The sequence below is a fragment of the Arvicanthis niloticus genome, chromosome X (assembly GCF_011762505.2).
Source record: "Arvicanthis niloticus isolate mArvNil1 chromosome X, mArvNil1.pat.X, whole genome shotgun sequence".
NCBI classification, from domain to species: Eukaryota; Metazoa; Chordata; class Mammalia; order Rodentia; family Muridae; genus Arvicanthis; species Arvicanthis niloticus.
In genome coordinates this window covers 119487362-119504809 of record NC_047679.1, presented here as the reverse complement: position 1 = coordinate 119504809, position 17448 = coordinate 119487362, and positions in this window count along the sequence as shown.

The following is a 17448-nucleotide window of genomic DNA, read 5'->3' as shown; positions in this document are numbered from 1 at the left end:
TAGCAGCCTAATGATCAGAAATTTAAGATAATGTTCAGCAACAAGGTGAATTGGAGGCCAGTCTATGATGCTTGAGACCCTGTCTCAAAAATACATGTTATTAAGAAAGACTTAGGCAAACTGTGATAACCAGTTTCTTCATGACAGTCACAGTTTACACCTTTAACCCAGACTTCCTATATAATTCTCATATATTCCTATATTTTATGTTTGTAATATTCCTTCTAGAAACCACTACCATCTTTCTAAATTCAATGATGAATGACTACAGGACCTAATGTCATGTTTTGTGTTCTTCTGTGAATTGTTCTTTGTTTATGTATGCCATTAATTCAAGGACCATGTCATATTTATTTCTTGATGCCTCTTAAGAACTCAGTGCAGTGGAACAGATACAATATACTACCAGATGAATGCACACACACACTTATAGTGTCATCAGGGCTTTAGCAAAATGTACCAGTTTCCTATTTCTACTAACTACTAATTTTTGAATGTACACATATTATATTATGTTATATCTGAGGTCCCTAGAAATAAGATAAGACATATATATCTAGATGTGTCTGGTTGAATGTGTTACATATCAGTACTAGAGTTGCCAGATTATACATCTGTTTCAGGAAAATGAGTGAGAACCATCCACTTTGTTGATGTCAGGAGACCAGGGGATTTAAAAAGGTACAGGAAAAACAGACCAAACTTCTTCCCCCAATATTTACTCTCTTTTAGTCTTATCCACCCCCACTCTTCCTCCTCTCTTTACATCCCCTTCCTCCTCTCCTTCTCCTCTGTCTGTCTCTCACTTCATCTCTTGCTCCCAGAGACCTCACCATCAATTTCTCATTGTTTTTTTTTTTTTGCTCTTATTGCTCAATCTTCTTTTTTTCTGCTCTCATATATTTGTCCTAGTTATTTTTAGATCTTTCAATCTCACAACTTAGACAAACCCCACCTCCTCTGGATCTCAAGCATTCACATTTCAGCAGATGCATTATACTTTATTGATTTTGATTTTCTGGTGATTCTTAATATGGGATTTTGGTATAATTCATCATGTGTCTTCCCCACACATTGAAAAAGCTATGAAAAAAGGTTTATTCTATTGTAATCATTCTCAACATTATAGTTAAAATCTTAGTTCATAACTGATATTTAACATATATTTATAGAATAAAAAATGTGAAACAGGAGATGGTTTCTGATATAATAAAGCTATATACTATACTTGGTTTTAAACTCAAGAGGTTTATATATGGAAATAATATATAATTTATAATTGACCTATAATTTATAAATGGACCTGGGATATTTGTGAATATTTGCAGTTTTAATTATACAAAAAGTTATCAAAGAAATAATGGAGTAGGTAAAAGTGACAGCCATACTTCTACAAATGTGTGAGGCAATTTTTAAAATATTTTTCGACCTCTGAAAATTAGCCAGGGTTTGAAAGAAATCAGAAGAAATTTTATTCAACCCAAGAACTTACTTTTTATTAAATTAGAGATATTGGTGGCATTTATTTTGTCTTTCTTTCAGTTCTGTGATTGCCTCAGTTTTGAAATTAAGTAGCAGAAATAGTTGTACAGTTCTGAGAATTATAAAAATAAATATGATGTACCAAATATATGCCACTAAAACTGTTGCAAAAATAAAGATGCCCAAGTATATACCACTAAAATTATTACAAAAATAAGGAAGGCATATGAATGATCAATTTTTAAGAGGCTATAAATATGGGAAAGGAGTTAATGAGTTCTCTTGAGCTTGATGACAGTATGTTGAAATTAGAAAATGGTGAACATTACATGGGTATTAAAAGCCAACTAGATGTACCCCCTTGAAAAAGTGGTATTATTTTACATGAATTATAATTTTATAAGGCATTTTATAAGAAAGAGATAAAATCAAATTCCTTATAGTTGATAACCAAAAATTTCACAAATTTTGAAATGTCATATCACCTACATTATTTTGTAAATTCTCTGTTAATCTTAGGTCTTAGATACCATTAATAATAAATTGAAAAATGATTAATATCATACTTCCAATAACACTTAAATTTAATACTGAATTACAGTTTAAAATTCAACCCTTATATATTTCAAGATTTAATAAAATAATTAACTTGTTTGTATGCACACTCACCTATTGAAGTTCTGTGACCTCCACAGCTGTATATAAAAGTAAGTGTATAAACCTATAATACTTCAAATAATACTTGACTTTTAATAAACATTGTTTTAAAATTCAATACTTATATGTATTTAAAGTTAAGAAAAGTTAGTTCAAGATTTGTTAAAATATTTTTTGTCTACATACCTATTAAAGTTCTGTGTCTTCACAGGTGTGTTCTCAAGTAAGTGTACATGCATTTATAAGCCCCACACATATATATGCACTTCCACATATATACACATACTAATACACACACATGTGCACACACATGAACACAAAAATACATACACACACAGACTCATACAAATCATCCATATACTCACCACCCACATTCTAAGAAATAAAAATAAATAAGTTAAAGGAATGCAGATTTTTTTGGCTCATGTTGCAGAATTATAATACATTGTCAACAACTTTTACACTTTCATATCTGTGGCCAGGAAGAAAGATAATGAAATCTACTGGAAAGCAAAAACATTTACTAGATGGTAGCTAGGGAGCACCAGAAAGATACAGAAAGGAAAAGGACAAATAGAAGTATATCCTTCAATGATACACCATGTTATTTTGTTTCTACCTATCTGACCTCACCTCATAATATTTCTATGATCTCTCAATAATATCATCACATGTGAATCCATCATTACCCTTAATGAAATCCATTGATCAAATCAGAAACCTCATAACCTCATACACTTCTCCAAATTCCGATATCTGGATGACATTGAAAACCAAGCTTTCTATAGACAAAGGTTTAGGGTCATCCTCATTGACCAAACAGAAGTTTTGAAGTTTTAATGAATATATGAAACTTAATAAAATTTTATATGGTTGTGATAAAATGATTACTGTGATTAGGAGTTAAGTGTTAAATAATTAATATTTTAATCATATGCTAAAACAAGATTATAGAGTGGGCTAGTTGTAAATTAATCTGGGCCACCCACATAAAGATAACTATATGGGCCTTATTGCAGTACATCACATTCCTTTACTGACTAATGATCTGTCTTTATTTTCTTTTTTTTTTCATTGAAAAAGAATCTTCTCTCATATAATACATCCTGACCATAGTTTTCCTTCTCTCCACTTCTCCCAGCTATCCACCCTCATCTCCTCTCCCCTAGATTTACTTCCATTCCATTCCCCTTCAGAAAGAAGGACTCAAGGAGACAACAACCAAACATGAGAAAACTAGATAAGATAATACTTTCAAAACAAACCAACATAAGGTCTCTATCATAAAGTCTACTCAACTTAGTGATATACCAACTGTAACATTAAATGTTGTTGCAGCCCGTACTGCCCGTTCCGGTCTGAGGGTCAGGGTCTAGCAAGAGAGAGAGTGGGGATAAAGGGGAAGAGACGCGAAGAATGGTGACAAGACAGAGATTCTGATCAAGTCTCCTTTATTGAAGGGAATTCTGAGCTATTTATAGGCTCAAGGCGCGTGGATACCACGTGCCTTGCAGGTGTTGATATGACATAAGCCTTACAGGCGTCTATAGCGTGGACAGCACATGTACCGCAATGCCTTGCAGGCTTGGATAGCACGTGTGCCTTATAAGCATGTATGGCGTAGATAGCACGTAGACAGCACATGAACTGCAATGCCTTGCAGGCATGACTACCACGTGCACCTTGCAGCTGGGGGCAGTAAACAGCAACACAAAATATGTGGGATATCAGAGTGTGCTTCAGCTGTTGTAGGCTATTGAAAACCAAATCTTTCGTCAGGGTATATGATTCCAGATGGCTGCAAAGTTGATCTAGCCACTTTCTGCTAAAGTCGGCTCCCAACAAAATGTCTTCTGGATAGCAGTCAAGAATCGTCAAGATTATTGAGGCATGAGTAATCTAAGATAAAACTGATTATTCATTTTTATAAATTAATTAAACTCAAGGGAACAGAAAGAAGTCTTGTTAGGAAGAAAGCTTGTTTGTGCTAAGAGATATGTACAGAAGAATTATTTCACCTCTGATTTATCTTTTTATATATTTTAAGAAGTTATTATTATTATTATTATTATTATTATTATCCAAGAAAGTATTTATTCATACTGTAACCAGGCCTACCTCAAACACACAGAAATCTAATTGCCTGTACCTCCTCCAATGTTGGGATTAAAGGTATATGCCACCACTGCCCAGTAATCTGCAATTTATCTTAAAATATCACACTGTATTTCCTTTAGTTAAAATAGATTGTAAAATAAACATATAGAAGATCCAACATTTTCCTTTAAGAGTTTATATATGTGTAAGACATTCAAAGAAAGGAATTTAAACTGTTGTTATAGTGAAGCAATTTAGATGCTCTTTATTTTATAGAGTATAATGTAAGGATAGAATTGAGTGCCATCCAAATGACAGTTCAGCATCATGAACATTTTCATTGACTTCCTCATCTACCATAATTTATGAACATCAATTACATAATGGACTGCTTTGCTTGTTTTTATACAAATTACAATTTGAAACTTTGGCATTGATGCAACAAAGCCTTTTCTGCTGTGTAAGGATGATGGCCAGCCAAATGAGCTGCATAAAATTCCTTCATCAATCTGGAATGACAGGCACTAACTGAGTCCTTTTAGAAACTGTATCCAAGTGATTGGTAACTCACCATGTAGCCATGTACTTATTTGTTCACACATTTCTGGCCAGGCAGAGAACTCAAGGTTGAATTATTATGACAACAGACATGAAGCTCAGATGCTCAGGAATAAACAGTAACACCACTCATAGCATCTTTGAAGCATAGCACTTTTTGTGAAGCATAGCACTTTGAAGCACCTTTCTCATCCACAGCCAGTGCTTGGTTAACATATCACATATGTACTAGTATATCACCTTAATATATGTAAATCTTTAATCTTCAAATTGATTTTTGTCTTTGGCATCTCCTTAATTATACCATCATACAAAAACTCAGAGTGGCATTAAGCCCCCTTTCAAGTTGGTTTTTGATGTTGCTGTTCTTAAATAGCCCAAGAAATATGAATAAAAAGTGTCTCAGACTAGAACCTAAAATCATCATAGAAAACATATGCCTTGCCCTATGCTAAAACTGCCAGAATAGTGAGTTTTTTACACCATTTTTACTTGTATTTAACTTTAGTCCAACCACAGAGTATATAACACTGTCATATAACGTAGTTTCTGTTTGAACTACTAGTTCTTCTTTGATGCCTGAAAAAAAAAACCCAATACACTCTTCAATGTTTATCAAGAAACAATCACACTTCCTAAATTTTGAGTACTCATCTTGTAGAACCATCTGGTTTCTACTCATTCACACAGTAATGTGCATAGACAAAGACTTTCTTTTATGTTGGTTTCCAAAAGGATTAACAAGTATTATTGACATACATTGTATCTATGAATTCATTTAACACTCCGCACTACTTAGAAAGAAGATACTGTAGTCATCCCTGGTATATACATGAATACAAAGAGGCATAGGGAATTTGGGTAGCATTCACATATCACTCACAGTTAACATAATGTCAAAATCAGAATCACAACTTTGGTTGTGAACTTAATCACTACATTATACGAAGTCCTATTGTGCAGGTATACGCATTAGGAATATTTGCTCAAGACTGCTGCTACTCTTGTGATCTAGGTTAGACATTATTGTTAACAGCAGAGAAATAATCATTGTCTTTGTGGTACTTCATCTATCTTATACTTGAATTACCTATGTGGGTTCCAAGCCATTAATATAGACTTATTTTTATTGCTCAGTTTTGGTTACAGCTAAAACATTTTGTTTTTGATTTTGTTTTTGTAGTGACCTTTTATGAAGCTGCAAATGTCAACTACCAAAAAATTAATAAGATACTTCAAGTTAGAAAAAGCATGTTTGGCTCTCTGCTCCTCCCTGTTCCAGAGATCGCTGCATCTTCTTGTGCAGTACCAGCCTCGTCCCATAGACAAAATGGTGAAGGTCGGTGTGAACGGATTTGGCCATATTGGGCACCTGGTTACCAGGGCTGCCTTCTGCTCTGCAAATGGCAAAGTGGAGATTGTTGCCATCAACGACCCCTCCATTGACCTCAACTACATGGTCTACATGTTCCAGTATGACTTCACCCATGGCAAGTTCAATGGCACAGTCAAGGCTGAGAATGGGAGGCTTGTCATCAATGGGAAGCCCATCACCATCTTCCAGGAGCGAGATCCCGCTAACATCAAATGGGTGATGCTGGTGCTGAGTATGTCGTAGAGTCCACTGGTGTCTTTACCACCATGGAGAAGGTCAGGGCCCACTTGAAGGGTGGGGCCAAAAGGGTCATCATCTCTGCCCCTTCTGCTGATGCCCCCATGTTCATGATGGGTGTGAATCATGAGAAATACGACAAGTCACTCAAGATCATCAGCAATGCATCCTGCACCACCAACTGCTTAACTCCTTGGCCAAGGTCATCCATGACAACTTTGGCATCGTAGAAGGGCTCATGACCACAGTCCATGCCATCACTGCCACTCAGAAGACTGTGGATGGCCCCTCTGGAAAGCTGTGGTGTGATGGCCGTGGGGCTGCCCAGAACATCATCCCTGCATCCACTGGTGCTGCCAAGGCTGTGGGCAAAGTCATTCTAGAGCTGAACGGGAAGCTCACTGGCATGGCCTTCTGTGTTCCTACCCCCAGTGTGTCTGTTGTGGATCTGACATGCCGCCTGGAGAAACCTGCCAAGTATGATGATATCAAGAAGGTAGTGAAGCAGGCATCTGAGGGCCCACTGAAGGGCATCCTGGGCTACACTGAGGACCAGGTTGTCTCCTGTGACTTCAACAGCAACTCCCACTCTTCCACATTTGATGCTGGGGTTGGCATTGCTCTCAATGACAACTTTGTAAAGCTCATTTCCTGGTATGACAATGAATATGGCTATAGCAACAGGGTCGTGGACCTCATGGCCTCCATGGCCTCCAAGGAGTAAGCAACCCTGGACCGCCCACCCCAGCAAGTACACTGAGAGCAAGAGAGAGGCCCTCATTGCTGAGTAGTCCCTGTCCCCCACACTGAGCATCTCCTCATGTTGGGGGCCTACTTTTAGCAGAAAGTGGCTATCAGCTTTGCAGCCATCTTGAGCCATATACCCTGACATGAGACTTGGATTACAATAGCCTACAACAGCTGAGCACACTCCGATAATCTTGGTTTAGATACCTTGGGTGTGTGAGATTAAAGGTGTGTGAGAGTAAAGGTGTGTAATTTAGATGTGTAGAGATCAGAATTAGAGACAAGACCTAAGGGCATGATTAAAGGTGTAACTTAGAGGCGTGGCTTAGAAGTAAGACATATAAAAGGCAGAGACAGAACAGATCAGAATCAGACATTAGGGAGACACAGAAGAGAGAAAGAGACACTTCAGAGAGTACAACTTGGAGTACAACTTGGAGTAGGAATTAGGCATTAGGTAGCAGGCACTTGGAAGAGAACTTGGAAGAAATAACTTGGAACTTGGAGGCACTAGGGACTAAGAACTAGGGACTAGGGACTAGGAACTCAAGACTTGGGACTGGGACTAAGAAGAGAGACTGAAGAATAAACGGGACTAAAATGCACTCTGTCTGGTCTCCATTCTTCGAGTCTGTCCTCACTCTCTCTCTTGCTGAACCCTGACCCGCGGACTGGAGCGGCAGCTTGGGCTGGAATACAGTGGTCGCCCAAACTCGGGGCAGCCTGGGCCTCAACATTTTGCTCGGGCCTCGACATATTTTGGCCGACCGAACAAGGGATTAGTGCGGTTCTCAACATTTTTTGGCACCCAACATGGGGCTAGTGTGGCTCCCAACATTTTCCTCACAATTCTCTTCCCAGACCCCCACAACAACAGGAAGGAGCCTAGGGGGCCCTCCCTACTCTCTGAAATGCCATCAATAAATGTTCGCTACACCCCTCCAAAAAAGCATGTTTACAACTTTTTACTGGATTATGAGAAGTTTGAATGTATTTAATAAGCTGATATAGAATAAAACAAACAAAAATCATATACATACATTCACATACACTGTTTAAGTACAAACCAATATTAACATTTCTTGATATTGCCTAATGTGTATTGCTTTCCCTTTTATTGAAAACAGAATTATTTTTTATATAATATATCTTACAAGGATTTCCCTTTCTCTTCTCCTCCCAATTCCTCCTCTCTTCCCTTCTGGATACTCTCTCTCCCTCTCTCCCTCCATCTCTTTCTCTTGAAAAAATAAAGCCCAATATCTTACATGTCCACCCACTTCACAAAATGGAAACCATACCCAACAGTGCTTGGGTGAACAAGAACTTGAGTATAGATAAATCAGTGAACTAGGGATAATAATAATAATAATAATAATAATAATAATAATAATAATAATAATAATCTACTCAAAGAACATATCAATGAAATGACTCCTAATGACATATCTCATAGTATGTCTCATAGATCATACACTTCTTGCCCAACAGTTCTCTGAAAAGCTTTCTCCTGCAGAAGATAGAGAAAATTACACAGAGCCAGAGCCAGATATTATACAAAGAGTGAGAAACCTTAGAACATTCTGTACTAAACAGGACATCTCCAACAAATCTCTCCTTTCAAATCTCAGACAACCCTGTAAAAGAGCATAAAAGGGTGTACAAACCAGAGAGGATGAAGGACATCAAAAACACAAGGCCTTTACATCAGTATGACTGATGCACATGTGAACTTATAGACACTGAGGCAGCAGGCAGAGGGCCCACACAGATCAGTTTTACATTCTTAATGATGCACCTCTGTGTCAAAGTGAATATATAAAAATATGAAAATGCTAAAAACTTTAATTTTTGGAGTTTTGTCCATTCTTGGTTTGAAACACATCTTTCAAGTATTAATACAGTATAAATATTCATGCCTCAAAACATACTAACATTTGTTAATGAGGTAAATATTTTTATCCTTGACAGATATTTCAAAATTGTGAAATTGCTGTCATGGACTAATCATACAATTTAAACCATCATGTGTCTCAGGATTAATTTTTATTGTGTTAGCTTACAGTGAGATTATAACAAAGAATTTGTGATATTCCTATAATATACATCCATAGAACTTAACAATGTGAAAATATAAGACACACATGAATTACGGAGCATCCTACAAAATAATTAGATGGTGGTCTCAAAGTCTAATCATCAAAATACAAAGGAACATCAGGATTTACTCCAGACTGAACAAACCAAAGAGAAATGAAAACTGGATATAATTTGACCCTTACTTTTATTGGTATCATTATAAAGAACACTGTTGTTTTGATTTGTGCAGATTTAGTGGGACTCTATTCCTTTAGGTTGGAAATTGTTTTAGAATGTCAATAATGTAAACTATGTCACATTTCACAATTTAGAGATAAAAGGAAAAAGAGCCCTTCATATGAAATTGTACAGGATATTTGCTGTGAGCTTTGTACAGTGCTTGGGGTTCTGTAGATAGAAAGATAGTGAAAATACAGATTACACATAAAGAACAAGTGCCTCAAGAAGGAAATTGATCTTTGAAACTACAGATACTGTGATAAAAATATTACTTCCAAGGCAAAACAGCCAGGGATTTAATACTACTAACAACATACATCTCCTCCACTGTATCCAGGGAAGTTATTAAAATAACTACCTCAATTTACTTTTCTGACAATCAAAATTATATAAAAATTGTATCGAGTTTGTTGCAGAGATTAAAGAAAATGATAATCTAAAATAATCAGTAACATGGTTTCAGGCTCTCAGAAAGTAATAAATAACCAAATATATATATATAAATATTAATATTGAAATAATCATAATAAATTATTAATTATATTTGCTAATAACAAGAGGATAGTTGATATTTGATTATAACATAAACTTTGCACACACACACACATATATATATCCAAAGCTTAATAGGACCAGAAAGCAAAAGGTATTTGCTCAGGTTTAGAAGACTTGAGGAGAACTGAGGCTTCAGGTCTTCAAATTGTCCATCTTTTTTAAACAGCTTAATTGCTGTATATCTTAAGAAGAGCTTTATGTTTTTACCATTCATAGTTATCTTTTCTTTTACTTGTGGTTTATTCTTGTCTCTAAAAACAAACCCCAGTCTTTAAAAAAAACATATATTTGTTATCTTATTATTTATTAATTTATTTTGTTTTAGGTATTTTAGCAGCTTATATATTTGTGTACCACATGTGTGGCTTCTACCATTTGATTTCCCTAGAACTGGAGTTTTAGATGGTTGTCAACTGCCATTTGAGTGGTAGGAATTGAATATGAGTCCCCTGAAGAGCAACACATGTTTTTAATGACTGAAACATCCAGTCTTGAGGTCTGATGACAATTATCATCTCTCCTTTAGGTCTGGTACTTTTCCTTTGAATCCCATTCAGATGGATAGAATTATTAATACCTTGCTTCTGTTACTAATAACTTCTCACAATACAACACGGATTTTATTTTCTCTGTTTCTGGACCTAGAAGCTATGATGCTCAAATTAAGAGATACATACAACTTTGTGACTTCCTCAGAAATATACAGCTATGTCCTGTGGGTCCTTCCATGAATACTGTGTGTCTAAAACAGACTTGAACTTTATAGACATATTTTGCTAGATTCTTCAATTTAGGATAGTGTGATATTAAAGAGTATATGGACACATAGGAGATAATCTTATATAGATATACCTGAATAAGAGGCATTACAGTATTATTGATTAACTATTGTAAAAAGCACATCTACTTGTTCTCCATGTATGACTGCCTGTGTAGAGAAATATGTTGTTAGGCTACCTTTCAGTGTATAAGTTCAAGTTAGATACATTTAATGCACTTATCTGGGTGGATTCATTAAGGTATACATGTGTATAATATCAAATATATATATATATATATATATATATATATATATATATATATATATATATATGGGTTCTCTGCTGGGTTCTTTCTTCAAGGGTTCATAAGGCTAAGGTGTATATATGAATGATATGATATTTTAAAGACCATATGTTCATGGCAAAAACTGGATTTGTTTAGTTATAAAAATTTGCTTCCATTTATATATTTGTTGTAAGCTACAGTTTATTTTTAGTTGACAGGAATTGTCTTGAATAACTAATCTGATAATTGTTACACAAGAATGAAGCTTACTATCTCAAAGAAATCAGAAGAATTTATTGTGCTACCCATGTATTTCTGGATGCAGAAACATCTATTGAAGTATGGTCAGATTACTAGGGGTGACACCATAAAACAACAGCAACAACAATAACAACACCAACCTTGACTCTCCTTTTCAGAGAAGCCATGAACTCTGTCTATATAATTCCTCATACAGGAATGAGGGTTTATGAACCCTTTCCCATTCTATGCTAGAACATTGCTTTATTTGATTCTTTACAGGCAGTCATAGCTGCTGGGACTTCATGAAGTTTCTGTTACGTTACAAGACCCAGTTTCACTCCAGTCTTCCCCAGTTTCTAGCTTTCACGTCTGTTTGTTCTCTCTTTCGTGATGGTTCCTAAGACTTATGAATAAAATGTTGCATAGCATCCTATTTGTACCTCATCACTCCACAGAGACATAGTCTGTGCAAGTTGATTGGTTATGATTTTCTGAATTAGCCATCTCCTGCTCACTGCTCAATGACTTCTCTAATAACATGTGAAACTGGCAATAATACATGGGTATAAAAGGGTGAATTTTATACTATGTTGATTTAGTAGTAAGTTCAAACTTGGGCCTACAACTCCCCAACTATTTGTTCTGAAGCATATTTACAATGCTAGCCAGTTTCCTTATCTAGATGACACTCTAAATTCAATCATATAGTGGTACTTTATCCACATAACATTAATACTACTATTATACTCATGAATGCATTTTACCATGTTGGTAAATATTGCAGCTTACAGAGTTCACAGGTGATTGATAATGCTGAGTATTTTACTTCTCCAGGAGCTTGCATACATAGCATCTTCCCAAATCATGGGATCTAGCAAGTGTAGAGGAAATTTCTTTATCTACACCAACTTGATTTCTCTGTGTCCTGTGACCAATGTACATAGTATATAGTACATAGTACATATATTGCACTATGTACATATAGTTAATTTTTTTCAGTTGTAAAAATTTACTTCTGTTTATATGTATACAAAATGAGGTCTTGTAATATAGTACAAAGTACATAAGCAATAGGGTCTTACTGCCAAGTTCTGGCAATCAAGAGTACTAGCAATAGTCTCTATTATATGAGGAGGTCTCTGGACAGACTCTGACTAACACCTCAGGGTGAGGCACTGATCATTTCATTTGCAAAACCTTTATTTTCTTGGGTGAGCAAAAAACCCTGTATTGGTTAACTCAAATTAAATTTATTTGTTTGTTTTGCTTTTTTCCTTGTCTCTGTCTTTCTGTCTCTCTCTGTCTCTCTGTCTCTCGTTCTGTCTTTCTATCTCTGTCTCTGTCTCTGTCTGTCTGTCTCTCTTTCTTTCTGTTATAGCTCGTAGAACAGGTTTCCATATGAATTTTCAAAAGCCTTTAGGGTTAACTTCTCTCCCCCATTCCATTTCTCTGCCCCAACATTCTATCCGTATTGCCATTTAACCGTCCCTCTTCATTATCCCCCTTTCCCCACATATTGTGTGTTCTACTACATCTCTTCCTTAAGATATTTCTGTTTTCCACTTGAATTTAGACTTGAATATTTCCTAATTTAAATTTGACATTGATAAAACATTCTTCTTGATAGCATTTTTACCATCTAACTTACAGAAACACATAAGCATAGACTTAAATTAAGCAGACAATAAAACTGATCAATGCAGAAAAGACTGATATATGAAGGAAAAAAATAAGGCCAGGAAACAACATCTTAAGGTCATGAATTTAGATAGTAGCTATATTCAAGAATGCAAGAATATAAATGATGTATAGTCTAGCTCTGTAAAGGATACAAGCTCCTCACCCTTTTATTGGTGTACTTTGTCTCTATTGGAGTCTCTAACCTTGACTGTAAATCAGAATATATATTTTCCTTTTCCAATATGCTCCATCCTAAAATGGTTCTATGACTTTCTTTTATAAAGTGGAATCTGCTGGCAACATGTCATCTCACGGTGGGAAAAATGAAAATAAAATAGTGGCAAATTATCACACTCTCTGTGTCATTTTGAGAAAAGCAGTGATTTTAAATCTCTTTTTAACAAACTGTCACTTGTAAGACTACTTATATATTATTTGTGAAAGTCAATAATATTTTAATATTGATTATTTATAGGTTTAATGAAAAGAATTGTGAATTTCAACAATCCTGCTGTCATTATTTTGATAAGTATGATGAAAGAATAGGGACATTTTTCTTCATAACTGAATATATTTTGAATGCTTACTTTGGTTAAATGGTAAAAACACATCACTATACATATAAATATATGATTTTGCTGTATATTCATTAAATTATTCATTAATGTAAATGACATAAAAAAATTTATGATCATGAAGATTTGTTTGTGTGAATTTAATAGCCAAAGAAAGTGATTAAATAAAAAATTATATTTAATACATTACTAATATGCACATATGAACTTACAAAGGATAACATGTACCAAAATGAGATTTTTCTAAGATTGAAAAAAATCTGAAAATGTAGATTTTGAAAATTTCAAGTAATTGTCTTATTAGGCAAAGAAAATTGGCTCTTATAACTCAGGCTAAGCATTTCTATATTTCCATAGTATAATAAAACTTATGACTTATGGGAGTAATGTTAGCAAGAAGGAAAACAGAGAAGCCCCAGGCTCCATACTACTCATAGAAATACTAAATAGAATCCATCTGTAGACGAGAATGCTCAATGAAAATTCTAAGAACCTAGAAATAAACAAAACAAATAAAAAGAAGCAAAAAAAAAAAAAAACCCAAATAAGCCAAAACAAAACACGACCAATAAAAAACCAGAACAAAGCCATTCTTAAGCCACTTCCATGGTAATTATACCACCTTTATTTTAACTTTTCTCTTCCTCACACAAGACACCCCATTAGCCCTTGAGTAAAAGACTCTCCTAGTCATTAAAAAGTAACCTGGAAAACCCACTCAGCTTCTCCTGCATTATCAATTCAATAGTGGCACTTATGCTTCACCTCACTATACACATTAGAAAAATACACAAGGAAAAATATTTTAAACCTGTTACTTCCAAGAAAAAAAAAAGCAGAGTTCACAAATACCACCATGCATATCTTGGCAGTAGCATTATGTCTCTGCTGGCAGCTTTGTCTAATCAGAGAGACCAGCCAATGGCTCCAAATGTCTGCTGAGCCAAGTTTGAGATCCTCTATGGCCAACTACCAAGATCAGCAATTCAGGCAGGTTAGAATTCTTAACTGAGTCAGATCTGGCCATGCACATAAGCAAAATCCTTACAAAATTGTCAAGCACAGCCAATAGCCATTCCGGATGAAGAAAATGCTTAGAATAGTGCTGTAGCTTGTCATTTGTTCTACTCTGAAAACTAACTAGGAACCCCACCTAAAAGAAGGATTAGTTCATGACTGATGTAATCTTAACATCTAGCTGGCAAGTCCACTCCACTGTACAACATACCAGACATCTCAGATGGAGAAAGACCCTTTCCAGTTAGAAATATTTTACATTGCCACCCTAGATAGATGCTAAGCTTGCAACCCCAACTAACATTTATACACACTCAAAGGAGCATTATGCTACTCTAACATATAAAACAATACTGTTGTTGAGCCAAGCTCTTAGGATTAGCTGAATGTATATTCTAATAAATTATAGAATCAATAAGAATACAAACTACAACCTCATATGTCAACATGTATCTTGGTTACTTTTCAGGTCACTGTTATACAATATACAGAAAGACAACTTAAGAGAGGTGAGAATATTTTGTCCCAATAAAAACTTGTGTGTGTGTCTGTGTGTTTGTGTGTGTGTGTGTGTGTGTGTGTGTGTGTGTGTGTGTGTGTGTTTGTGTGTATGCATTTGAAGGACAGAGGAGGGCATCAGACCTTTAAAGCTGAAATTATAGGAGCTTGAGAATTGTCTGACAAAGCTACTGGGAATCACAATGAGGTCTACTAGATGAGCAGCAAATGTCCTTAACTATTGTTGACTCATGGCTTAAAGGCAAGTAGTTCACTATTACAGAAATAGATTACAATAGGATTACATGGTAGATGGACTAGAAGCTAGAGATTAAAACAGAAGTGATGCTACTCTACAATTCTTAACATTCATGTCCAATGCCAATTAATCCCCATGCCTTACCTTCATCACTTCCTAAATATAAACTGAAAAAAGATAATACCAGGGACATGCCAAAGTGGATGGGAGAAAGTCCATGATTTCATAATGCTACATAATAATCTACAGGAAACTAAGGATGCACATAGAAGGAGAAATGGTCTTCCAAGCAAAAAGCTTACCAAATGGCTATCCAATAACAAATGGTCAACACTGAAACATACATAGAAGAAATATCATATAGACTGAGAAGGTTATATTTAGAAAAAATACATATTTATATATAGACATATATGCATACAATAGAAAATCATAAAAAATGAGGCCACAAATTTGAGAGAGAGCAATAAGGGGAAAATAGGAGGGATTGAAAGGGCCCAAAGAATGAGAGAAATGTTTTGTTTATATTATAATATAAAAATAAGTAATTTTAGAAGGAATTAAGCTTTGTCTTCACAAAATCTTTATTTTATTCATGTATGAAATTATCAAATAGCAAATAACAAATAAATAATGCACACAACAGTAGATTGAATAAAGCAAAGAATAACTTGCAGGGGGAAAATTCCAGATATTTGATAATATCTGAAAACAATAAGTAAGCAAATGGTGATTGAAAAAAATGTGAAAAACCTTATAAGGTAGCTTCAAGACAAAAATATCATACAAAATAAGAATTATAGAAATTTGAATGATAAACGTGAAACATTTATATAAAGAAGATATTTATATCAAAACACATTGTGATAAAATTATCAAAAGTCAAAGAAAGATTTTTTTAAAGCAGAAAGGCAAGTGACTTGCCATGTACAAAATGATCCTGATAAAACTGTCAGATGATTTTTCCCACAGAAACTTTGAAGGTCAGGATAGTGTAGATGATTTATTATACATAATATATGATAAAACCTGCCAACCAAGAGTATGACACATAGGAATGTCCTGATTCCAAATGAATGAGAGGTATAGAGTTTTTATAACAAATAAAAACTGGTGGGATGTATGGACTCTTGGTTTACTTTACCATTAAGTTTAAAGAAATTATTTGTGCTGATATATAAGATGTTGACTACGAATCTAAAATAATGAATCATACTCATTCCTTAAAGTGAGTATATAGTAAAGCTCAGATTTTCAACTATTGTGACGAAGGTATATAATTCGACTACAAATTCATCAAATAATTTTAATTACAAGTATTTTTATGCATAAAGAATATATAAATATGGAAATTATAAAATGAATCTGACAGGGAGTAAATATATAAGAATTAGGTATGACAATAAATTACAGTTTTGGCATCTTAAACAAGTTATTTTATGTATAGTTTATGCACACCTCTGATAATCTCAAATGAGGCCTGTACTTAATACACATACAGATAAAATTAATAATTATCCAAAGTACAAGAGACATCAAAACACATGGGAAGATAGCCAGTAAGAAAAAATGACACACAATCATAAACACTTTATGAATTAAAAAATAGCCTGATGGGTGTTTAAAACTACAAAGTTTTACTCTATGTTTTATATAATATACTTACATTAGCTTAAAATATAGGCTTAAAGGGAAAGATACTTCATATAAATAATAACTAATACTTATAATAAACAGATAATTGATTATCAAAATTTATAACATTATAGTATTGAGATAAACATATCAGAATATTCAAATAGATTTATTTATTATATTTTATATGTATGAGTGTCTTATGTATGAATATGCATGTCTTGTGCCCTCAGAGGTCAGAAGAGGTAAGAACTGAAGTTTGGATGATGTGAGCTATCTTGTGAATGCTGGATACCAAACATGGGTACTCTAAAAGAACTATTTAAGTGCTTTTAATTGCTGAGTTCCCTCTCCAGCCCCATGTTTCACACTTTAAATATATCATTTATATGTGAAATATACATCAATACAGTTATGATAAATAACAAAAGAAAAATAAAATATTTGGAATACATATTTCATGATAA